General features: G+C 42.0%; 1 protein-coding gene across 3 annotated transcripts in view; it reads right to left on the minus strand.

Annotated features, from left to right (window-relative positions):
- Positions 1-27,304, minus strand: part of naf1 (nuclear assembly factor 1 homolog (S. cerevisiae)) — a 227,405-nt gene that overhangs the window by 38,849 nt on the left and 161,252 nt on the right. The window lies entirely within an intron of this gene.

A 27,304-nucleotide genomic window follows, 5' to 3' on the forward strand; every position in this document is an offset into this window, starting at 1 on the left:
GAGTCAGGGAAAGGGTAGTAGGGTGAAGCAATGAAGTTTGATAGGAGATGTGTACCAACTCGACAAGAGGAAGAAACAAGCGTAATTCTTTACTTTTAGGAAGCAACGATCATGCATGAATCTTGAGAATTGTAAGGTAGCCAGGGAGGAACTTAAGAAGGGACTTGGGAGAGCTAGAAGGCGACATAAGAAGCCTTGGTGAGTTGAATTAAGGAAAACCCCAAGGTGTTCTACATGTACATGAAGTATACAAGGATGACTGGAGTGAAGTAGAACTGATCAGGGATAAAACAGGAAACGTGTCCCTGTAGTCAGGAAGTAGAGGAGGTCCTTAATAAATATTTTGCATCCCTGTTCAGCAGCAAGAAGACCTTGATGAATAAAAGGCTGATCCACTGGAACATGTTGATGTTAAGAAAGAGGATGTATTGGAACTTTTGACAAACACCAGGATAGATGGTGATGATCGTTGAGTCCTCACTGGCCACATGAATAGTACCAGATATTGGAGGGTAACAAATGTTATTCCTTTGTTCAAGAAAGGTAATAGGGATAATCCTGGGAATTACAGACCAGTAAGTCTTACATCAGTGTTTAGAAAATTATTGGAGCAAATTCCTAGGGACAGGATTTATGAGCACGGTCATTGTAGGGACAGTCAGTATGCTTTGTGAGAAGGTTATGCGTATGAGCCTGAACTAATTCTTTGAAGATGTGACAAAGCACATTGAGGAAGGTAGAGCAGTGGATTGATATATATCAGTAAGGTGTCTGACAAGGTTCCACATGGTAAGTTCTTTCAGAAAGTTCGGAGGAATGGGATCCACAGAAGCTTTGCTGTATGGATACAGAATTCTTTTGGCTACAGAATGCAGAAGGTGGTAGAAGATGTATACTGCCTGCAGGTCATGATCAGTGGTGTTCTGCATGGGTCTGTTTTTTTGTTATTTTTATAAATGACTTGGGTGAGGAAATGGAAGGGTGGGTTAGTAAGTTTGCAGATGACATGAAGGTTGGTGAAGTTGTGGATAGCATGGAAGATTGTTGTATATTAGGCAGGATATTGATAGGAAGCAGATTTGAGCTGAGAAGTGGCAGATGGAGTTCAATCCAGAAAAGTGTGAAGTGATACACTTTGGAAGGTCAAACTTGGTTGCATGTACAGGGCTAATGGCAGAATTCTTAGCTGTGTGGAGGAAAAGAAGGATCTTGGGGGTTCAAGTCCATAAATCCCTCAAAGTTACCATGCAAGTTGATGGGGTGGATAAGAAAGAGTATAGTATGCTGTTCTTCATTAGTCAGGAGATAAACTTATTTTATTTATTTATTGGGATACAGCACAATAGGCCCTTCCGGGCCTTCGAGACATGCTGCTCAGCTGTCCCCCAATTTAACCCCAGCCTAATCATGATGACCAAGTACCCTACCAACTGATACATCTTTGGACTGTGGGAGGAAACTGGAGCACCCGGAGAAAGTTCAAAAGCCAAGACACAACATTGCAGCTCTATTAAATTCTGGTTAGACTACACTTCTATTCAGTTCAGTTCTGGTTGCTTTATTATAGGAGGGATGTGGAAGCTTTAGGGAGGGTGCAGAGGAGATTTGCCACAATGCTGCCTGGATTAAAGAGCATGTCTTATGAGGAAAGGTTGAATGAGCCAGGGCTTTTCTCTTTGGAGTGATGGAGGATGAGAGGTTACTTGATAGTGGTATATAAGATGTAAAGGGATATAGATGGAATGGACAGTTGATGAATTTTTCTCAGGGATAATATGAGAGGGCACAATTTTAAGGTGATTGGAGGAAAGTATAGGGAGTATGACAGGTATATTTTTTACATAGTGGTAGAAGCATAATACATTAGGGACTTTTAAGAGACTTTGATAGACACATGGATGAAAAGAATAATGGAGAACTATATGGGAGGGAAGCATTCGATTGATCTTTGAGTAGGTTAAAGGGTCGGCACAAAATTATAGGATGAAGAGCCTTTATTGTGCTGTAATGTTCTATGTTCGCTGTTCTAAAATTCAGGCTTGAATTGATAAATGGAAAATAACAATCATAAGTGGCAGACAATAAACATCTCCAACAGGAGAGCCTAACTCCCTGGGGGCTGTCACAGATAAGCAACTGTCCAACCACATTAAATACAGTGAAGAGCCACAAACTCAAGAGGTTTATGCAATCTGCAAGGAGTGACTCACCTTTTGACTCTCAAAGTTTTTACAGTACCTGCAAGTTTTATTAAATCCTGTTCACTTGCCAGGATGAGGCAAGTTACACTGTGCTCATAACGAACAGTTTTTTTAATTGCGTCAGTTGCGCAAGTGTGTCTTTTCAAAAGGCAGTGATATTTGTCACTGATAGTTGGCAAGAAATAAGCAGTATGTCAATTCAGAAATGTCTTGCTCACTGTGCTTCCAAGCATTCAGGCTCAGAATGCTGGAAATGGCCAGAGGGAAAATGAAATGATTTCACTACTGCAACAAGTTAGGTACTATGAAGAATTAAGGTATTGACAAACATCTTGAATGATACAATGAAATTGAAGATTTGTAAGATGCAATAGTCAAAAGCATTGTATGAAGGCACTCCATTATCTTCACTAGGTGCCCTGCGCTGATTTTGCTCATTTACAAATCAAAACAACACAGCAATGTGCATGGAATGAATGCCTCTGTTGATAATTATTAGGAGCTAATACAATTTTTGCAGTACTGCAGTAGTATTGGTAATGTTTTCATTTATTCTGTATTTCATTTAAATACATGACTTCTTACTCAGTTAAAATTAAACATAGACATATAGAAAACCTACAGCACAATACAGGCCCTTCGGCTCAGGATGCTGTGCCAAACAAGTACTTACTTTAGAAATTACCTAGGGTTACCCATAGCCCTCTATTTTTCTAAGCTCCATGTTCTTATCCAGCAGTCTCTTAAAAGACCCTATCGTATCCACCTCCACCACAGTCACCAGTAGCCCATTCCAAGCACTCACCACCCTCTGCGTAAAAAAAAACATTCCCCTGTCATCTCCTCTATACCTACTTCCAAGCACCTTAAGACTGTGCCCTCTCATGTTAGTCATTTCAGTGCTGGGAAAAAGCCTCTGACTATCCACATGGTCAATGCCTCTCATCACCTTATACACCTCTATCAGGTCACCTCTCATCCTCCGTTGCTCCAAGGAGATAAGGCTGAGTTCACTCAACCTATTCTCATAAGGCATGCTCCCCAATCCAGGCAACATCCTTGTAAATCTCTGCACCCTTTCTATAGTTTCCACATCCTTTCAGTAGTGAGGTGACCAGAACTGAGCACAGTACTCCAAGTGGACTCTGACCAGGGTCCTATATAGCTGCAACATTACCTCTCGGCTCTTGAAATCAAACCCTCGATTGATGAAGGCTAATGCACCGTATGCCTTATTAACCACACAATCAACCTGCGCAGCAGCTTTGAGTGTCCTATGGACACAGACCCCAAGATCCCTCTGTTCCTCCACACGGCCAAGAGTCTTGCCATTAATGCTATATTCTGCCATCATATTTGACATACCAAAATTAACTATCTCACACTTATCTGGATTGAACTAAATCTGCCACTTCTCAGCTCAGTTTTGCATCCTATCAATGTCCTGCTGTTACCTCTGACAGCCCTCCACACCATCCACAACACCCGCAACCTTTGTGTCATCAACAAATTTACTAACCCTTTCCTTCACTTCCTCATTCAGGTCATTTATAAAAATCACGAAGAGTAGGGGACCCAGAACAGATCCCTGAGGCACACCACTGGTCACCCACCTCCATGCAGAATATGACTTGTCTACAACCATTCTTTGCCTTCTGTGGGAAGCCAATTCTAGATCCACAAAGCAAGATCTCCTTGGATCCCATGTCTCCTTACTTTCTCAATAAGCCTTGCATGGGGTACCTTGCCAAATGCCTTGCTGAAATCCATATACACTACATCTACTGCTCTACCTTCATCAATATGTTTAGTGACATCTCCAAAATATTCAATCAGGCTTGTAAGGCACAACCTGCCTTTCACAAAGCCATGCTGACTATTCCTAATCATATTATGCCTCTCCAAATGTTCATAAATCCTGCCTCTCAGGATCTTGTCCATCAACTTACCAACCACTGAAGTAAGACTCACTGGTCTATAATTTCCTGGGCTATCTCTACTCCCTTTCTTGAATAAGGGAACAACATCTGCAACCCTCCAATGCTCCAGAACCTCTCCTGTCCCCACTGATGATGCAAAGTTCACCGCCAGAGGCTCAGCAAACTCCTCCCTCGCCTCCCACAGTAGCCTGGGGTATATCTCATCCAGTCCTGGATGAGACAAGAAAGACAAATTAGTTTGTCTTTTTTCTACCATTTTAACTATTTCCATGAAACTTTGGCTAATTGGGGCAGCCATTTGATTGGGCCAAAATGTACTGGTCGCGATGTGTCCCAGTCAATCAGAATCTACTGCATTTTACATCCTGCCCTGCTATGGCAAGTTATGTCACAACATTTCATTGTAATATTAACAAAGTGCAATAATTATAAATTAATTGTCAAGAATAGATAACTTAAATGCCAAACTGGTATGGAGAAATGCTCATTAAACAATTACTTTAATTATGAATAGTAGATACTCCACACTACCATGACAACAATTGATTTTATCTCAAGCTATGTAAAATCAAGCTTATCATTTCCATACTGGAGAAATGCAAGCTAGTAATAAAAAAAAATGCTAACACCTCTTTTTCGTTACTGGTCAACAGCCCTGCAATAATTGCTTTCTAAGGCATTTTGTATCCAAAACATAAAGAGGGAAGCAGTTAACATTTCAGGTCAATGATCTTACATTACGATTGAGTAAAGTTAAAAATAAAATGTTAAATTGTGGAGAAGGGGGAAGGTTAGTGAGAATAAAGGGAAAGACTGTGAGAGGGTGAGCGTTGGATGAGGAGGAATGATGAAAGCTTGTTGGCAATAGCTGATTTTGTTTCAAGACCTTGGGTGTCAAGATCTCTGAGGACCTAACCTAGTCCCAACATATCGATGCAGTTATAGGCAAGACAGCAACTATACTTCATTAGGAGTTTGAAGAAATTTGGCATGTCAACAAATACACTCAAAAATCTCTATAGATGTACCATGGGGAGCATTCTGACAAGCTGCATCACTGTCTGGTATGTTGGGGAGGGCGGGGGGGGGGGGGGAACAACCGCACAGGACCAAAAGAAGCTGCAGAAGGTTGTAAATTTGGTCAGCTCCATCTTTGGTACCAGCTTACAAAACGCCCAGGACAGCTTCAAGAAGCAGTGTCTCAGAAAGGCAGCGTCCATTAAGGACCTCCAGCACCCAGAGCATGCCCTTTTCTCACTGTTACCATCAGGTAGGAGGTACAGAAGCCTGAAGGCACAAACTCAGCGACTCAGGAACAGCTTCTTCCCCTCTGCAATCTGCTTCCTAAATGGACATTGAACCCATAAACACTACCTCACCTTTTAAATATACAATTATTTCTGTTTTTACACCATTTTAAACTATTCAATATACATATACTGTAAATCGATTTACTTATTTTTTTTTTCTTCATCTTCTATATTATGTATTGCATTGAACTGCTGCTGCTAAGTTAACAAATTTCACGACACATGCCGGTGATAATAAACCTGATTCTGATTCTGATTCTGCCAGGAGGAAACAAATACAAGATGGATGAAAGCAAAGCAGGACAGAGAGAAACAAAAGATCCCTGAAACTCTGAAAGATAGAACACCACAGATACAGAAAGTCAAATAAATAAACAGAGAATATTGGAAACACTGGTCAGGTATGTGGAGAGAGAAAAATAGGAAATATTACGGGTCAATTATTTTCTTGTCAGAACCAACCCATTCCGATATAAATTGGAAGTGCAAATCATCTGAAAATTTTGATTTCAACATCAAGTCCCAAGGGCTAAAATACGTCAAGTCAGATGATGGAATAATCAAAGATGATCAAAGGGACGGGTTACACCTAAACCCAAAAGGGACCAATATTCTTACGGACAGGTTCGCTAGTTCTGTTGGGGACGGTGGTATACAAGTCGATGACTTGTGCAGTGAGACTGTGAGGATGGACAGATGATAGGGCAAAATTACAGTCAGTAGGATGATGCAAAGTGTGACATGGAAGCAAAATCATAGAGATTGATGGATATAGATCTTAAAGGTGTTAATGCACGCAATAGATGGAATAAAGTAGGTTACCTTGTAGAGCAGTTAGAGATTGGCAGGTGTGACATTGTGGGCATCATTGAGATGAGGCTGAAAGAAGATTATTGTTGGGAGCTTGATATCCAAGGATTCATCTTGTGCTGAAAAGATAGGCACATAGGTACAGGGGGTGGGGCAATTCTTCCGGTAAATAATTATATTGCATCCTAAGAGAGAGGTGACAGAGATAGGAATCAGTAGAATCCTTGTGCATAGAGTTAAGAAACTACACATGTAAAAAAGGCCCTGATAGGAGTTATATACAGTATAGGCCCACAGACAGTAGCCAGGATGTGGGATATAAATTTCAAAGGGAAGTAGAAAAGGCATGTAATAAGGCAATGTTCTGATAGTCATGGGGGATTTCAATATGCAGGTAGCTTGGGAAAATCAGTTTGGTGCTGGATACCAAGAGGGAGTTTATAGAATGCCTACGAGATGGCTTTTTAAAGCAGCTCATGGTTGAGCTCACTCGGGAAAAGGCAATTCTGGATTGGGTGTTTTGTAATGAATCAGATTTGATGATGGAGCTTAAGATAAAGGAACCCATAAAGGGCAGTGATCATAATATGATCTAACTCACCCTGCATTTCAGAGGAAGAAGCTAAAGTTAGATGTGTCAGTATTACAGTAAAGCAAAGGGAACTACAGAGACATGAGTCAGGAGCTGGCTAAAGTTGATTGGAAGGAGACGATAGTAGGGATGACGGCAGAACAGCAATGACTGGAGTTTCCAGAGGCAATTTGGAAGGAGCAGGATAGAGACATCCCAAAGATGAAGTAATATTCTAAAGGGAGGATTAGGCAACTGTAGGTGATAAAGAAGTCAATGATAGCATAAAAGCAAAAAAGAGGGTGTATAATATAGCAAAAATTAGTTGGAAGTTAGATTAGGAAGCTTTAAAAAAACAGAAAGCAACTAAGAAAAAAGATCATTAAAAGAGAAAGGATGAAATATGAAGGTGAGCTTGCCAAAAATATCAAGAGAGGATACCAAATTTTTTTTTTTCCAGATAAATATATAAAGAGTAAAAGAGAGGTAACCAAGGATATGGGACTGCTGGAAAATGAGACTGGAGAAGTAGTAATGGGGGACAAAGAAATGGTAAACATAAGAAGTACTTTGCGAGTCTTCACTATGGCAGTATGCCAGAATTCGAGAGCATCAGGGGGCAGAAGCTAGTGTAGTCACTATTACTAAGGTGAAGGTGCTAGGGAAGCTGAAAGGTCTGAAGGTAGTTAAGTCACTTGGACCAGATAGACCACACCCAGGTTTCTCAAAGAGGTAGCTGATGAAATTGTAGAAGCACTAGTAATGATCTTTCAAGAATCACTAGATCCTGGAACAGGTCCAGAAGACTGGAAAATTGCAAATGTCACTCCGCTCTTTGAAAAGAGTGTGAGGCAAAAGAAAGGAAATTATAGGCCAGTTAGCCTGACTTCAGTGGTTGGGAAGATGTTGAAGTCCATAATTAAGAATGAGGTCTCAGGTACTTGCAGGCATATGATAAAGTAGGCCAAAGTCAGCATAGTTTCACTACGGGGAAATCTTACCTGATTGGAATATTTTGAGGAAACAACAGCCAGCATAGACAAAGGAGAGTCAGTGGCTGGTGTTACGTGGATTTTCAGAAAACCTTTGACAAGGTACCACACATGAGGTTGCTTAACAATATAAGATCTCATGGCTTTGCAGGAGAATCACTGATTGGCAGGAGGCAAAGAGTCGGAATAAAGGAGGCCTATTCTGTTTGGCTGCCAGTGACAAGTGGTGCTTCGCAGGTACTGGAACCACTTCTTTACATGTTATATGTCATTGATTGGGATGAGGGAATTGAGGGCAGGAAGTGGAGAGCAACCAGGGAGTATGCAGAGGATTTGGACAGATTAGAAAAATGGCAATGGCTTTGTCGAAGGCAAGGAAACATCAGACGCCACATATATTCTCAGGAATATTATTGAAAGGTCAACAGAAGTACAACAAGACCTATACTTCTGTTTCGTTGACTACACAAAAGCCTTTGATACAGTGAAACACCAAGTCATCATGAAAATGCTTAAAGATATTAATATCAACAGAAAAGATCTAAGAATAATCAGGAATCTCTACTGGCAAAAAAGTGCAGCCATACGGATAGACAATGAGATCGGTGAATATCAGCCAATAAAGCCAGGAGTCAGACAGGGTTGTATTCTATCACCAGACCTGTTCTCCCTGTACACTGAAAACATCACGAGAACCATACAAGACCTACATGGAATAAGTATAGGAGGATTCAATATCAACAACCTCCGCTATGCGGATGATACAGTACTGACAGCAAACAGTGAAGTAAATTTACAGAAACTAGTATCTACCATCAACACAGAGAGCAAAAGACTTGGCCTAACTTTAAACAAAAAGAAAACTGAAGTAATGGTAATATCAAAGAAACCTGATATTCCAAACTGTACGATCGTATTGGGAAATGAAATTCTGAAACAAGTTCACAACTTCAAGTACCTTGGATCATTGGTTACATCTGATGGCAAATGCGAAACAGACATAAAAGCAAGAATAGCAATGGCAAGAACAGCATTTACAGAAATGAAAAACATCCTAACAAGAAAATAGCAATTGACATCTGCCTTAAAACTCTCAGCTGCTACATTCTTCCTATATTGATGTATGGCTGCGAGTCATGGACCATCACATATGCAATGGAAAAAAGAATCAATGCAGCAGAGATGTGGTTCCTCAGAAGAATGCTATGCATATCAGATACGGACAGGATAACCAATGAAGAAGTTCTACAGAGAACGAAAACAAAATGTACATTACTTAAAAAAAATCAGAAAACAGCAATCAAAATTCTTTGGACACATCTCGCGAGGAGAGACATTAGAACGTTTAGTTACAACTGGAAAGCTGGAAGGGAAAAGAAGCAGAGGCAGACAGAGAATGAAAATGATAGATGAATAACATCATGGTGAGAAACAGGGGAGGCAACAACTACAATTTGGAGGGTCAGGGACCCTGATGGATGGAGAGGCATGGCCACCCACGCCGAACAGCAAGGCACCTGAATGATGATGAGAAAAATGGGTAAAGAAGGGGCAGATAGAATATAGTGTAGGGAAATGTATGGTCATTCACTCTGATAGAAGGAATAAAGGCATAGACTTTTTTCTAAACAGGGAGAAAATGCAAAATTTAAAGGTTGAAGGGACTTGGGAGTCCTTGTGCAGGATTCCCTAAAGGTTAACTTGCAGGTTCAGTCAGTAGTAACGTAAGCAAATGCAATGTTAGTATTCTTTTTGTGAGGACTGGAATAAAAGACCAAGGATGTGATGTTGATATTTTATAAGGCATTGACCAGAATGCACTTGAAGTATTGTGAACAGATTTGGGCTACTTATCTAACAATGTGCTGGCATTGGAGAGGGTCCAGAGGAGGTTCGTGAAAATAATTCTGGAAATGAAAGGGTTAACATATGACAATCATTTGATGGCTCTAGGCCAAGGCTCGCTGGAGCTCAGAAGAATGAGAGGAGATCTTATTGAAATCTATCGAGTATTGAAAGGTCTAGACAGAGTGGATATGGAGAGGATGTTTCTAATAGTGGGCAAATCTAGGACCCAGAGAGCAAAGCCTCAGAATAGAGGAACATCTATTGTTAGTCAGGGCTTTAAATGTTACGGGGAGGGTGAGAGGAATAATAAATCAGCCATGACGAACTGGTGGACAGATTCAATGGGCTGAGTGGCCTAGGTTTTATGGTCTTATGTTAAAGGCAGTTCAGAATTGAAGTCCAATGGAGAAATATATAGGTATACCTTGCACAAGGTCAGCTCAAGCATTGGAGTGGTTTTGCAGCTTTCTACAGGTGGAAAACAGAAATGACCACCTGGATGGCTGGAGAAAGCAGTGAAATGGAACTATGCAACAATAACAAGAAATGTGGTTACATGGAGAGGTAGAACATGCAAAACCTCCTGCCCATTCTCATTTTCAATTGATTGCACTAGGCTCTGATTTATTCAATTTGGATAGTTAATCAACCTTTCCAGTTCTTCTAACATGTCCGCAACTTGTAAACATTGATTGTTTCTCACCCTAAAGGTGTTGCTTGAAATTGAGTATTTTCAGTTGCTTCTGCTTTTATCTTGTATCATCTATAGTTTTGTCGTGTTTTCTGCTTTTCAAAATACATTGAGGGTTTCTATCTTCTATACAGGTTTTCCCCGCCATCCAAAGATAGAGCATTCCTACGAAACGGTTTGTAAGCCGAAATGTCGTAAAGCGAAGAAGCAATTACCATTTATTTACATGGGAAAATTTTTTGAGTGTTCGCAGACCCAAAAATAACCTACCAAATCATGCCAAATAACACATAAAACCTAAAATAACAGTAACATATAGTAAAAGCAGGAATGATATGATAAATACACAGCCTATATAAAGTAGAAATACTTTCCACAATCATTACTGAACTGTTCTCCGGAGCGAAAATCTCACGCAAGCGCCGTCGGCAGAAAATCTCACGCAAGCGCTGCTGGCAAAAACACGTGCAAGCGCTCTCCAGTAACCTTTAAGCTATGAAGCTGCTAAATTATACCAAATAACACGTAAAAATACACAGCCGATATAAAGTAGAAATAATATGTACAGTGTAGTATCACTTACGGGAATCGAGACAGTGCCGAGCACACTGATGATGGTGTGTTAGACTGAGTCATTGGAGTTTGGGTGGTGCAGTGGCCCCCCACCCTCCAGCCCGCTGAGCGATACATTGCCGTGAAGAACGCAGGGGTCTAGCGGTAGCTGGGAGGTACACAGCACATCTTTATGAAAAATGCCGAAGCAAACATGCTAATTAATTAGGTGCCGCCCGTAATTGTCGGCCCAGATCAGTGCCGATTTCCGATCGCGTCATCTCTGATCTGGGCCGACAATTATGTGTCGGCGGCACCTAATTAATTAGCATGTTTATTTCGGCTTTTTTCTTAAAGATGTGCTGTGTGCCTCCCAGCTACCTTTGCATTCTCCGCGAACAGGTATCTGTCCGTGGCCTGGGGGTCGGGGTGGTGGGACACTGGGGTGTCATCTCGTCGCCTGTTTCCATCAGAGCAGGCAGCTCATCTTCTCCTGTGACTGCCTGCCTCGATGTCGAAGGTCGAGGTTCGTCGTCTGCTGTGGCTGATGTGGAAGGCTTGCTTGACTGCTGAGCCTCATCTATTTTTCTATCACACAGTTCTTTAATAAGGACTCAAGCCATCCGGCGTACCCCTAAACCGACGTACCCTTTCAAAATTAAAGTCGTACTTTATCATTACACATTCGGTTTCGATTGTTATCCTTTTTGCTTCCAATTGCATCAGTTCTTCATCTGTCAGTTCTTGGTGATGGGATGCCAAAACCTCTTCAACATCATCTTCGTCAACTTCCACAAGCCAAACTCACGTTGTCCTTACTTCGTTCACCACGATCAAAACGTTTAATTATGTCTAGTTTTACGCTAAGTGTAACACCCTTACGAACTCTTTCAGGCTTTTCTGATACAATAGAACTCATCTTGCAAACGGCTGCTCACAGGCTCGTGTTCAAGCAATGCCGGCGAGAATCCGGGGGAGAGCGACTGCTCGGGGCGCGCTACCTTTTATCGCACGCTGAATTTTTTTTGTAACAGTGAAAACACCTTCTGAAAGCAAAAATAGGGTACTAATGTAGGTCTTTTGTAACAGTGAGGTTTCATAAAGCGAACGTTCGAAAAGCAGGGGACATCTGTACCTTTTCAGACAATGTATGAATTCCTTGAAGCACATCAGCTGATTGCTGAATACTGAATTATAAAATGCCTCTCATCAGAAACTAGCAATGATCATAAAGGAGCCTTGATGGCTAGGTGCTCTCTCCTGAGTGACAGAACCTTTATTGACCTAGTCCATGTTGGAGATCTCATGCAAATCCCATAGTTAAAACACTTCATGACTGACCACTCACAGGATATATTCTGCAGCTATCTATTTTTAGACGAGTTTTGTTTAAAGACAGTTTTTAAGACCATTCATTTTGGAACTAATATAGGGGATCTCCCTTATCTATTTTGGCTCCACACATGGATTACCATTTCAGTCTTTCAGAGGACCAATTTTGTGCCTGGCAATCCTCTTGCTTTGAACATATCTGTAGAATCCGTTTGGATTCTCCTTCACCTCATTTGCCAGAGCAACTTCATATCATCTTTTAGTCTTTCTGATTTCTTTCTTAGACCTCTACTTTAAATATGCTCAATACTTCGGGCACGCCAACTGTTTGCAGTAATGGATTCCACAAATTCACTACCCTCTGCCAAAAGAAATTCTTCCTCATCTATGTTCTGAATAAACGTCCCTCAATTCTGAGGCTGTGCCCTCTGGTTCTAGAGTCACCCACTATAGGAAACATCCTCTCCACATCCACCCTGTCTAGGCCTTTCAATATTCAGTCGGTTTCAATGAGATCCACCCTCATTCTTCTAAACTCCAGTGAGTACAGGTCCAGAGGCATCAAGAACTCTTTAACTCCCACGTTAACCCTTTCATTCCCAGAATCATTCTCATGAACCTTCTCTGGACCCTCTCCAACGCCAGCACATTTTTTCTTACATAAGGAGCCCAAAACTGCTCACAATACTCTGACCAATGCCTTAAAGCCTCAGCATTACATCCTTGCTCTTATATTCTATCCTCTCAAAATGAATGTTGACATTGTATTTGCCTTCCTTACTGCCAACTCAACATGTAAGTTAACCTTTAGGGAACGTTGCATGAGGACTCCCATGTCTCTTTGCTCCTCTCATTTTTGAATTTTCTCCCCACTTAGGAAATAGTCTATGCCTTTTTTCCTTCTACCAAAGTGCATGACCATACACTTCCCTTCATTATATTCCATCTGCTACTTCTTCATCCATTCTCCTATTCTGTCAGAACCTCTGTGGACTCTGCTTCCCCAACACTACCTGCCCGTACACCTATCTTCATATTGTCCAGAAACGTAGCCTCAAAACCATTTACCCCATCAGCCAAATCAATGACAGGGAACGTAAAAGAAGCTGTCCTAGCATTGTCCACTGCAGAACACCTCTAAATCTCCAGCAATCAGAAAAGGCCCCCTTTATTTTCACTCTGTCTCCTGCCAGTCAACCAATCTTCTATCCATGCTAGTGTCTTCCCAGTAATACAATAGGCTCCTATCTTGTTAAGCAGCCTCATGTGTGAAACATTGTCAAAGGCTTTCTGAAAATCCAAGTAAACAACCTGACTGACTCCCCTTTGTCTATTCTACCTGTTATTTCCTCAAAAAATTCCAACATATTTGTCAGGCAAGATTTCCCCTAAAGAAAACTATACTGCCATTGGCCTACTTTATCATGTGCCCCCAAATACCCTGAAACCTCATTCTTAATAATGAATCTCAACATCTTCCCAACCACTGAAGTCAGGCTAACTGGATTATAATTTCCTTTCTTCAAACATCATTTATGGTGTTATTACTGGAGCCATTTTTTCTCTTTTAATCTTTGGTCAATGGGAGGTCAATGCCTACCATAAGGCAATACAACACCATATTTTGTACAATTATGATTTTAACTGGGTTAGTGCTATTGGTATGAATAGCTTGTTCTTCTTTGGAGAAGACCAAATGAAGGTGCTAAGTGTGTTGATGGTGCAAGGATAAGAGAAAGGAATGTGAAATGCAAGTTAATAGTCCCTGAGGACAAAAGTTATAAACATAAGTTATATAATAATGGGAGTTGAAAGTAGAATAGTTCCTGTGGCAAGAAAGCAAATAACAGGGCAGGATTCCAAATTCAAATTCCTTCATGGTAGTTAGAAAATTTAAATACAGCATTGAACACTAGTACCTAAACCTAATAAAAATGCTGCCAGATTAGATTTTCAGATTAAAATGATTAGTTATGCCTCAGCCACTGGCAATCTTAGTTCATAGGCAAGAGATCTTACTCTAGAAACACAAGCACAATAAATTAAGATTACCATCAATGCTATACTGAGGGAATGCTGCACTATCAGTGTTGCTGTTTTTTTAAGATAAGGCCTTGATCTATAGTCCCACATGCCCTCTCAGGTTGACATAAAAATCCCACAGCTAATTTTGAGGAACATAAGAATTAACCCTGAGCTCTTACTTGCATTTATGCCTTAGTTGATATCAGTGAGAAACAGATTTTCTGATCATAATCACAATTCTGCTTGTGAAATGTAGTCAAAAAGACAGTAGATTGACTGGAAAATGATTTGGAGTATCTTGAGGCTATAATGGCAGTAGATACAGGGATATTTTTCGCCCTGCCTTGTTAACACCTGGCTCACATCGCTGTTAACTCTTGACGGTGACCAATTAAGCTACTGCGTCTTACCTTTAATGAATTAACTGCACCAAAGAATACAGTTGGCCCTCCTTATCCGCGAGTTCCGCATGTGTGAATTCAACCAACCGCGAATCGAGAAAACCCGGAAGTGCTCTTCCAGCACTTGTTGTTCGAACATATACAGACTTTTTTTTCTTGTCATTATTCCCTAAACAATGCAGTATAAACAACTATTTTACATGGCATTTACATTGTATTAGGTATTATAAGTAATCTAGAGATAATTTCAAGTATACGGGAGGACATGCGTAGGTTATCATGGATCGGGATCAAAATAAAACAGAAGTTCTCTTACTAAGTAAGTCAGAACAGGTACATCCAATATTATTTAGCGTCAGTTAGTAAATGTTTGTCCTAGTATATATTTTATCTTTCTATGCATATAAAACACTTAAGAAACGTATGTCTCAGCGCCAGGTTGGGAACGGAAGTTCCTGAGTTCGATCCAGTGACAGACCGCTCCCAAGTGCGCCCTCCATCCCTGCCGGGTTGATGCGCAGGATCAAAAACACAAAACCCCAAAACCCAATAATTAAACCACTGCGTTGCTTAGTAATAATTGTAGCTTTCATCAGGGCAGGGCCCTTTCTCACTTTATCCTTTAAAATTGTTCCGATCGTTGACCGACCGTAGCCTAACACTTTTCCAATGACGGATGGCATTTCACCTCTTTCTGATTGCTTTATTATTTCCACTTTATTTTCAATCGCGATCGTGATTATATTTTTGAGAACAGAAACACTGTGGATTCAGAGCTCCTCCACCGGGTCCTAATGTCCACCGCACTGAAATAGGTTAAATAAGGTCCGGGGTTCTGCTGGGTCCTAAGGTCCACCGCATCAGGACAGGTTGAATAAGGGACTTGAGCATCCACGTTTTTTAGTATCCGCAAGGGGTCCCAGAACCAATCCCTCGCAGACAAGGAGGGCCGACTGTAGTATGCAATTGTAGTGCTTTATAAAGGTAGTGTTACATTCTCTTTTTAGTCTAGCCTTCAATGACAACCATATCTCAAGACTGAAATATAAAAGCAGAGAAACATAGATCACAGGATACCTAAAGGCAACAACACAACTGGGAAGATTTGATCAAGAACAAAAAATGTAAATCAAAGTAACTCTGGTGGCACTTTAATCTTTGTGTAAGATAGCCACATCAAAATGCCAAAAGTGGTTTGTAGGATGAATTCATAAAGTGTATTAGTGAAACAATATGTCAAGGAACCAACTAAGCAATCTTGACCTTGTTTGCTTTTACGAGATGAATTTAATTAGTAATCACATAGAAAACATTTTAGAAAAATGATAGACTTTTTGCTTCTCAGTTCGAGAGAGAAATAGATTAAGACCATAAGATATAGGAGCACAACTAATTCATTTAGCCCATCGAGTCTCCTGAACCATTTCAGCATGGCTGATCCATTTTCCCTCTCAGCCACAATGTCCTGCCTTTCATGCCATGACTAATCCAGCATCTATCAATCTCTGCTTTAGGTATACCCAATGCCTTAATATACTCAATTAAAGACAACTAGACATGTTAAAGTATAATATGAAAATAGATTAAAAGGTTTGCCAGTAAATAAACAAAGTAAAGACATTTTTCAAAGTTATCAATGTATATTCCACAAATGTTAAAAAAATCATGAAAAAATAAGGCTAAAGACAAATTTCGATCCTTTTTTTAAAATGAAACCTAATATTGCCAAAAATACCAAGCTTGAGGCTTGGAGATATTTGGTGAGCATCAAGAAATGACCAAGAAAAATTGAGAAGATAAATGATATGTGAACTATATAAAAATACATATACACACACATACAGTTGAAGTCAGAAGTTTACATACACCTTAGCCAAATACATTTAAACTCAGTTTTTCACAATTCCTGACATTTAATCCTAGAAAACATTCTCTGTCTTAGGTCAGTTAGGATCACTATGTTATTTTAAGAATGTGAAATGTCAGAATAATAGTAGAAAGAATGATTTATTTCAGCTTTTATTTCTTTCATCCCTTTCCCAGTGGGTCAGAAGTTTACATACATTTTGTTATTATTTGGTAGCATTGTCTTTAAATTGTTTAACTTGGGTCAAACGTTTTGGGTAGCCTTCCACAAGCTTCTTACAGTAAGTTGCTGGAATTTTGTTCCATTCCTCCAAACAGAACTGGTTTAACTGAGTCAGGTTTGTAGGCCTCCTTGCTCGCACACGCTTTTTCAGTTCTGCCCAAAAATTTTCTATCGGATTGAGGTCAGAAAATGATGTCAAGTCTGGTTCATCCTTGGGAGCAATTTCCAAATGCCTGAAGGTACCACGTTCATCTGTACAAACAATAGTATGCAAGTATAAACACCATGGGACCACGCAGCTGTCACACTGCTCAGGAAGGAGACACATTCTGTCTCCTAGAGATGAGTGTACTTCGGCGCAAAAAGTGCAAATCAATCCCAGAACAACAGCAAAGGATCTTCTGAAGATGCTGGAAGAAACAGGTAGACAAGTATCTTCATTCATTCATTCAGGTGCCTTGACGTTCGGCATGGGCGATCATGTCTCTCCATCCATCACGGTCCTTGACCTTCCAAATTGTGGTTGTTGTCTCCCCTGTTTCTCACCATGATGTTATTCCATCTATCACTTTCATTCTCTGTCTGCCTCTGCTTCTTTTCCCTTCCAGCTTTCCCATTGTAACTAAATGTTCTAATGTCTCTCTTCACATGATGTGTCCAAAGAATTTTGATTGTTGTTTTCTGATTTTTTTTTAAGTAATGTACGTTTTGTTTTTGTTCTCTGTAGAACTTCTTCGTTGGTTATCCTGTCCGTATCTGATATGCATAGCATTCTTCTGAGGAACCACATCTCTGCTGCATTGACTCTTTTTTCCATTGCATATGTGATGGTCCATGACTCGCAGCCATACATCAATATAGGAAGAATGTAGCAGCTGAGAGTTTTAAGGCAGATGTCAATTGCTATTTTCTTGTTTGTTAGGGTGTTTTTCATTTCTGTAAATGCTGTTCTTGCCATTGCTATTCTTGCTTTTATGTCTGTTTCACATTTGCCATCAGATGTAACCAATGATCCAAGGTACTTGAAGTTGTGAACTTGTTTCAGGATTTCATTTCCAATACGATCCTACAGTTTGGGATATCAGGTTTCTTTGATATTACCATTACTTCAGTTTTCTTTTTGTTTAAGGTTAGGCCAAGTCTTTTGCTCTCTGTGTTGATGGCAGATACTAGTTTCTGTAAATTTATTTCACATCAGTACTGTATCATCCGCAGAGCAGAGGTTGTTGATATTGAATCCTCCTATACTTATTCCATGTAGGTCTTGTATGGTTCTCATGATGTTTTCACTGTACAGGGAGAACAGGTCTAGTGATAGAACACAGCCCTGTCTGACTCCTGGCTTTATTGGCTGATATTCACCAATCTCATTGTCTATCCATATGGCTGCACTTTGTTGCCAGTAGAGATTCCTGCTTATTCTTAGATCTTTTCCGTCGATATTAGTATCTTTAAGCATTTTCATGATGACTTGGTGTTTCACTGTGTAGTCAATGAAGCAGAAGTATCGGTCTTGTTGTACTTCTATTGACCTTTCAATAATATTCCTGAGAATATAAGTGGCGTTTGATGTTCCCTTGCCTTTGATAAAGCCGCACTGTTCTTCACTGACAAGTATCTATATCTACAGTAAAATGAGTCCTATATCGACATAACCTAAAAGGCTGCTCAGCAAGGAAGAAGCCATTGCTCCAAAACCACCATAAAAAAGCCAGACTACAGTCTGCAAGTGCACATGGGGACAAAGATCTTACTTTTTGGAGAAATGTCCTCTGGTCTGATGAAACAAAAATTGAACTGTTTGGCCATAATGGCCATCGTTATGTTTGGAGGAAAAATGGTGAGGCTTATGTTACGTACCCCGTAACTGGGTTGCCAAACCAGCAGAAATGGATCACTCAGTTGGAGTCTGGAGTACTAGAACTAAGAAAGTTTTATTAAAGAAACAAGCAACACAGTAATCGAAAGGATAATAAATGCAACAGTTCAGTGATGATAAACACACATGTGCACAGAATTAAGATAACAGCATCAATCAAGCTCTATCGTTGTCTAGGGGTAAATGACCAATTTCAAAATGACTCAAAGTTCAGTCCAGTTTAGTAGTTCAGTTCGCAGTAATCGTTGCCATGGCGGTGGACAACGTGGGGGAAGAGAGAGATAGAATAGGAACAACTCATCATTCAGAACGGCTTCACTCACAGACCAGCAAGATGGCTCACAGACCAGCGAGATGGCTCACAAACAGCTTTTGGGCGGGTCCTTGGTGATGTCACCTGAGGTCACCGACTGTGACCCCTCCTCCAGATGCGGTCGATCCTCTGCAGTGAACCCGGCACCCAGGCAAGGGCGGACACACACCGGGTTCCCGCTGATCGTACCTTTCCACCCTGGTCGTTGTCTGGCACTTCTCACCCACTCGTGAGAAGCGTACCGCTTCCAGGGTCTCGTTACCTCGGGTGGCGTGTGTGTCTGTCTTAGCGAACCTGTCCCTTTTTATCCCCCTGCTGGGGTATCGCCTGTCCATCACTTCAAACAGTTCAGGGTTCAAAGGGGGGAGCCGCTCCAGACAGCTCTTCCTCCCACATCCCTTCATTACACATCTCCAGACGCTGCTCCATTGTTCCTTATCTCTCCTTCCCCTGAGGGCAGGTGGCAGACCAACTGCTGATGCCACTGATGCTAGCCCAGGCCAGCAAACATCTTAATTTTATGTGTATTCTCGTAACACTTCCCCCCTTTAAGGATTTTTACCGGGAGGTAAAAATTACAAACATGACTACATTATCTGATACATACACAATATACATCGTTAACAGTTATTTAGCTAATACAGAGAATTTGAAGCTGTCAACACCTTGACAGACAGTCATCACATTTTCTGTTCCTTTTACACGTGTTATTAATAATCCCTTAGACCAGGCTCCAACTCAGCAAACTTCATAGTGGCCAAAAACACTGATGAATTGCGACCAATGTAACCTCTCATTTGGTTTTTGTCCCGGACCACAATAACAAGGGTCGTCCCATTCCGACTCAATTTTCTCTCGCAAGGGCTTAGTAGGAGGGGGACGGGTATTGACCGCAGAGTTATTGCAAAACTTCCTGCAGTACCCCACCATCTCCAAAAGCCTTCTGAGGGCCCTCTTGTCTGTCGGGGTTGGGAGGTCAGCGATAGCCTGCACTGTAGCTTGCATCACTGCCAGCTGCCCCTGTGTCACCACAATTCCCAGGTAAGTGACTCTCGTGTGGCCGAATTCATTTTTTTCAAGGTTCACTATCAAACTGGCTTCAGACAGCCGTGTTAAATTGCCAATACACACCTCTGTGTTCATCAGCCCTTTAGTCACTGAATTACTCGAAAAATATGGGTGTTGTTTACTTGGCCGCCCTATTGTAACAGACATAACCCAACGTCCCAGTTCTTTGCATTTCCTCGGGACAATCAAACACATGGGTGCGAGTCGTTTAATTACTCCTTCGGGGATTAAGGGAGAGACCTTATCAGTAGACCTGGCCAAAACAATAGCCTTCTCCCATCTGACCGATCCCATCCTAACCTTTTCAAAATGGTTCTTTCCTCTTATCAAGGGGCCCCTAGCTTCATTGATTTCCACGCTAACACCGACCAGGTTTGTTAGCATATCAAAAACCGGTGACCGTCTCAGTTCGCGTCGGTCATGATCAATAACATTTTTCCCCCTGGGCAGCCGGTAACTCTCTTTCATGATTCCACCAACTGTTTCCTCCAGCACCGCAAAATGTCCACCGGGGGGTACCTCGTGGGCCATGTTAAAAACCTCATCCCCATAACTCTTTTGCACCACCCCCCATTCCTCATCTGCGGGTACTGTACTTGATTTCCCTTTCTTCCTTAGCACTTCCTCCTCCGCACAATAGCTTGTCAAGGCTGTGTCAGAGAGAGCGGTCTCGGCAAAAACCATCAGCCCCTCGTCTCGCTCCTGCGTCTGCACAAATTCTTTCCTGGCTACTGCTACGTCCGTCCCAGCTCCCTCACTACCTCTTATCTCACTACACCCTGTCTCATACAAGGTTGGCAGAAATGTTTCAGCCAAATTCACCATCGCGGGCGGGGTCTCCATGCTGGCAGGCTGACCCGTCAATCTCACGACTGGGAACACGATTCCTCCCGCGATGTCATCACCGAGCAAGACTTCCACGTCTTTCATCGGTAATTCGGACCTCACCCCGATCGTGACTAGTCCAGAGACCAGGTTGCTCTGTAAATGTATCTGGTGCAAAGGGACTGACTCTGTCCCTTCCCCAACACCTTTGACCTCTACCTCCCCAGTCTGGGTCTCTGAGCTAAACTCTAATACACTCTTCAGTATTAGTGACTGACACGCTCCCGTGTCTCTCCAGATCCGCACTGGAACTGGTTTTAACCTCTCCTTCACTGACACCAGTCCGGCCGAGATAAACCTCTCGCGCCCTTCCTGGACTTTTTCAGACCTGTCCTTCCCTAGCGGTTCGCTTAACAGCTCAATACAGCCATTCAAAATTTCCGCTTTTCCTTTCCCCGTCTCCTTCCTTGGGGCAAAGCACCTGGACGCAAAGTGTCCGGCTTTCCCACAATTATAACAGACGACCCCAGGAGACTTCCTACCAGACTGCTCCCGGTCTACCTTATCCTTTTCACTAGTCCCCGGCTTACTTTCTGACTTTTCCGGTGGACTCTCCCCGCCGTCCTGACTACCCTTCTGGTAGCCTTTACTCGGGGCAACCTTCATTTTATGCGTCAACGCATACTCATCCGCTAACTTAGCAGTTGCGGCTAACGTGGCTGCCTCTTTCTCATCGAGGTAGGGTCTCATACCCTCAGGGACACAACCTTTAAACTGCTCAATCAGAATCAGCTGCAGCAGTCTGTCGTAATCCCCCTCTACCCCTTTCGAGGCGCACCAACGCTCACAATATGTTTGCATCTCACGAGCAAACTCCAAATACGTGCGGTCCCACCGCTTCCTCGCATTCCGGAACCTCTGCCGGTATGCCTCCGGGACCAACTCATAAATCCTGAGGATGGCCTCCTTCACCACCTCATACTTCTGGGCATCTTCCGCGGATAAAGCGGAGTAAGCTTGTTGGGCTTTCCCTTTCAGTACACTCTGAAGTAAAACAACCCACTTATCCCTCGGCCATTCCTGACTTATGGCCACTTTTTCGAAATGGAGAAAGTACCGATCCACATCGGTATCGTCAAATGGGGGAACCAGCCTAACCTCCTGGGTCGCCCGGAACCCTCCACCTTGGTTCGGCACGAGCCCCTGCTCGGCCCTTATCTTTAACTTCTCCAGCTCAAATTCCCTTTCCCTCTGTTTCTCCTCTCTCTCCAACTGTCTGTCCCTCTCTCTCTCTTCTCTCTCCAACTGTCTTTCTCTCTCTTGCCTTTCTACCTCTCTCTCTTTCTCCTGCCTTTCTAACTGCCGTACCCGGAACTCGTGCTCGAGTCTCAGTTTTTCAAGCTGTACCTGTACTGCGTCTCCAGCAGGTTTTTCAATAGACACCTCCCCCAGCTCACCTTGGGGAAACACACCTTTAGATACATAGTGCTCTACAATAGCTCTGTGTATCTCCTCTCTCCTCATTGTCGACTTCACCTTAGCAAGATTCACCCGTTTTGCCACAGCTATCAATTCCGATTTCCTGGCATCCTCTAATGCCTCCAAGGTCGGCGCCTTTATAAATTCCTCAACCTCCATTTCTGCTGTTTGTCTTTTCTTTCTTTCGGGAATTTTAACCCAATCAATCTACTCCGTCCCAAATTTAGCGTTCAAAATCCCGGACGAGAACCCCACTTATGTTACGTACCCCGTAACTGGGTTGCCAAACCAGCAGAAATGGATCACTCAGTTGGAGTCTGGAGTACTAGAACTAAGAAAGTTTTATTAAAGAAACAAGCAACACAGTAATCGAAAGGATAATAAATGCAACAGTTCAGTGATGATAAACACACATGTGCACAGAATTAAGATAACAGCATCAATCAAGCTCTATCGTTGTCTAGGGGTAAATGACCAATTTCAAAATGACTCAAAGTTCAGTCCAGTTTAGTAGTTCAGTTCGCAGTAATCGTTGCCATGGCGGTGGACAACGTGGGGGAAGAGAGAGATAGAATAGGAACAACTCATCATTCAGAACGGCTTCACTCACAGACCAGCAAGATGGCTCACAGACCAGCGAGATGGCTCACAAACAGCTTTTGGGCGGGTCCTTGGTGATGTCACCTGAGGTCACCGACTGTGACCCCTCCTCCAGATGCGGTCGATCCTCTGCAGTGAACCCGGCACCCAGGCAAGGGCGGACACACACCGGGTTCCCGCTGATCGTACCTTTCCACCCTGGTCGTTGTCTGGCACTTCTCACCCACTCGTGAGAAGCGTACCGCTTCCAGGGTCTCGTTACCTCGGGTGGCGTGTGTGTCTGTCTTAGCGAACCTGTCCCTTTTTATCCCCCTGCTGGGGTATCGCCTGTCCATCACTTCAAACAGTTCAGGGTTCAAAGGGGGGAGCCGCTCCAGACAGCTCTTCCTCCCACATCCCTTCATTACACATCTCCAGACGCTGCTCCATTGTTCCTTATCTCTCCTTCCCCTGAGGGCAGGTGGCAGACCAACTGCTGATGCCACTGATGCTAGCCCAGGCCAGCAAACATCTTAATTTTATGTGTATTCTCGTAACACTTGCAAGCCAAAGAACACCATCCCAACCGTGAAGCATGGGGGTGGCAGCATCAAGTTGTGCGGGTGCTTTGCTGCAGGAGGGACTGGTGCATTTCACAAAATAGATGGCATCATGAGGAAGGAAAATTATGTGGATATATTGAAGCAACATCTCAAGACTTCAGCCAGGAAGTTAAAGCTCAGTCACAAACGGGTCTTCCAAATGGACAATGACCCTCCCAAGCGTACCTCCAAAGTTGTGACAAAATTGCTTAAAGACAACAAAGTCAAGGTATTGGAGTGGCCATCACAAAGCCCTGACCTCAATCCGATAGAAAATTTATGGGCAGAACTGAAAAAGCGTGTGCGAACAGGGAGGCTTACAAACCTGATTCAGTTACACTAGTTCTGTCTGGAGGAATGCAACAAAATTTCAGCAACTTACTGTGAGAAGCTTGTGGAAGGCTACCCAAAACGTTTGACTCAAGTTAAACAATTTAAAGGCAATGCTACCAAATACTAACAAGGTGTATGTAAACTTCGGACCCCCTGGGAAAGTGATGAAAGAAATAAAAGCTGAAATAAATCATTCCCTCTACTATTATTCTGACATTTCACATTCCTAAAATAGTGATCCTAACTGACCTAAGACAGGGAATGTTTTAACCATATAACAATTACGACACGGAAACAGGTCATCTTGGCCCTTCTAGTCCATGCCGAACAACTTATTTTCGAGGATTATATGTCAGGAATTGTGAAAAACTGAATTTAAGTGTATTTGGCCAAGGTGAATGTAAACTTCTGACTTGAACTGTACATGAAAATGAGTACTGTTAAAGCAATTTTTGGGATTAGCACATTTGTATTTAGCAAATGACTTTGGCCACCAGTCTTCACATCTGAATATGTATTGTGGATTTGATTTTTTAATGCAGGTCTGAACAATAGGATCACAGACCATGCAGACCAGGAAACAGACACTTAGCTGACTGTATATGTACGTGTCCAATCAACATTCCAATGCATGGATGCGACAGCGATTAACACTTGTTTTGGGTGTGATGCTAATAAATAAAGGCATCCGTTAGTCTTGCGAGACCATGGATCTGCGCCTAGAAAGTCTTCACTCCTCAGGGCGCAGGCCTGGGCAAGGTTGTATGGAAGACCAGCAGTTGCCCATGCTGCAAGGCTCCCCTCTCCACGACACCAATGTTGTCCAAGAGAAGGTCATTAGGACCCATACAGCTTGGCATCAGTGTCGTCGCAGAGCAATGTGAGATTAAGTGCCTTGCTCAAGGACACAACACGTTCCCGCGGCTGGGGCTCGAACTCACGACCTTCAGGTCGCTAGTCCAATGCCTTAACCACTTGGCCACAGGCGTGATGCTGGGAAGATTGTAAATATGGATTTGTTTGAACCGTCCTGAATTTTCTTTGCTCTTTAGCACATAAAATGTGTGTAGTGCTGGCCACAGGCAGACCTTTCCACTGAAGGCATCTTCATATGATGCCTGCTGTACCTTGTTTTGTCAAATAAAGAAGCTGCTTCGTATCTACCAGTACTTTTCTCCGGTGACTTCATTCACACAACAAGTACAACAAAAGTAAATATGGGTCCCATGGAGACAATAATAGAAGAAATTATAACAAGCAATCAATAGCTGGATGAGTGAGCAAATTATTTGCATCTGTGTTCATTGCAGGAGATACAATAAGAACAGGGAAACAATGGTTCGATCTAATGATAGTGAGGAAATTAAAGTCATTAATATCACTGGAGAAAAAGTACTGAATAAACGTCATGTAAAGCAGACAATCTCCAGGATCTAATAGGCAGTATCCTGGTGAGGTGGATGTAGAGAAGTAAACTACATTAATAATTTGCTTGTAAAATGTCCTCAATTCTGGGACATCTCCAACAGATTAGAAACTAAAAATACTATTTAAAAAGTGAGGGAGGTTTAAAAAATATAGACCATTACCTAACAATTGTATAGGAATCCAAAACTAAAGCAGTGGCAACAAAGTTCCTAGAAAATCATAACATGAAGCAGCCAACCTACTTTTTATGAAGGCAAGATGGTCTTTGACAACTTCGATAGTTTTTGCTCATCAAACTAGCAGGGTAGATAAATGTTGATAGTTGATGCATTTTAAAACACCATTTGATAAAGTGCCTGAGAGAGATTGTAATGTAAATACATACTCATAAGATGGTGGGAAATAAACATCAGATGCTGCCGGTGTCCAGTTAGCATGCTTCTCCTGTGACCACGTGTGCTTCTTTCCACATCCCAAAGATCTGCTGGTATGTTAACCCAGAACTTACCCTGATATAGATAACCAGCTAAAGAATCTAGGGGGAGTTTTGGGCATGTGACCAGGAATAAGTTGATATAGTGAGGTAAGAGGGGAAACGAGGAAAGATAGAACTGAACTATTTAGAGCAGAAATGAACCCGAGGGGCTGAAAAGACACTTCTACTTCATAGAAAGGAACAACGCAAATTAGCATGGATGGACAATTGATTAAAACTCAATCAAGGAATAAGTGGAAGATTTTCAGTTTGGCAGATTGTTACCAGCTGGGTCTCATTCCTAGGCCTTTAATTACTCATAATTTATGTCAATGACCCAGATGACATGAAGTGTAACAATTTGTGTTGATGCAGTACCGGCGATGAATGTCAACAGAATACAAAAGAGTCTGCAAAGATATAAGGACAGTTGAGCACATGGCAAGATGGCGGTAGATGGTGTAATGCGGGAATGCAAGGATATAAATCAATAGAGAGAATAAGTTATATTTTTAATATGGTTAGAAAATAGTAAGTGTTGATGAATAGGGGGAAGTCTGATTTACTGATTCATGTGTAAGTAAAAATGCAGGTACAACAAATAAATGGATGCAAAATTGTACGTTGGACTAAAATTGGTGTTTCGTCCTTTATTGCAAGGGCACTGAAATGGAAAATAAAACTTTAAGACTGTGCAGGATGTTGATTAGATTTCTTTTAAAGTACTATATAGGTGTCCCCCGTTTTCCGAACGTTCGCTTTACAGCACCTCGCTGTTACGAAAGACCTAAATTAATTACCTGTTTTCACTAACAGGTGTTTTCACTGTTACGAAAAAAGGCAGCGCGCGCCCGAGCAGCCAAGCTCCTCCCCCGGAACTGCATTCTAGCCGCCATTGCTTAAACACGTGCTTTATCTCGACTTATTTTGTGCATCCGTTAGCAAGATGAGTTCCAAGGTATCGGAAAAGCCTAAAAGAGTTCATAAGGGTGTTACACGTAGCGCAAAACTAGACATAATTAAGCATTTCAATCATGGTAAACAAAGTAAGGACGTTGTCCAGGCGTTGAACTCGCCTGTGTCCACCATTCACACTATTTATACGCAGAGAGAGAGAATCTTGAAAGCTGCCGGTGTTACTATTGGTTCTGCTCGTAGCAAAGTGGTTTCTCTTAGTTGGCATAAAGTAATGGATAAAATGGAAAGTTTATTGCTTGAGTGGATTGATGGGTGTACAAAGCGTGGTGTTCCGTTAAGTTATCTTAGACTTACGGAGAAATCAGTCAGTCTTTTTAATAAGCTGAGAAAGAAAGCACTGGACGATGGTGATGAAAATGTTGCGAAAGTGAAACCTAAAGTTAGTCATAGGTGGTTTGATCGGTTTCTGAGGCGAGGGCAGCTTCATAGTTTAACGTTTACCGGACAGAGTGCTTCAGCTGATATAGAAGCTGCCAAAAAGTTCCCAGCAGAACTGAAGAAAATAATTACAGAAGATGGTTATTTGTATAAGCAAGTGTTTAACTGTGACGAAACTGCAATTTATTGGAAAAAATTGCCGAGC

This window comes from Mobula hypostoma, chromosome 4 (assembly GCF_963921235.1).
Source record: "Mobula hypostoma chromosome 4, sMobHyp1.1, whole genome shotgun sequence".
Classification (NCBI taxonomy): Eukaryota; Metazoa; Chordata; class Chondrichthyes; order Myliobatiformes; family Myliobatidae; genus Mobula; species Mobula hypostoma.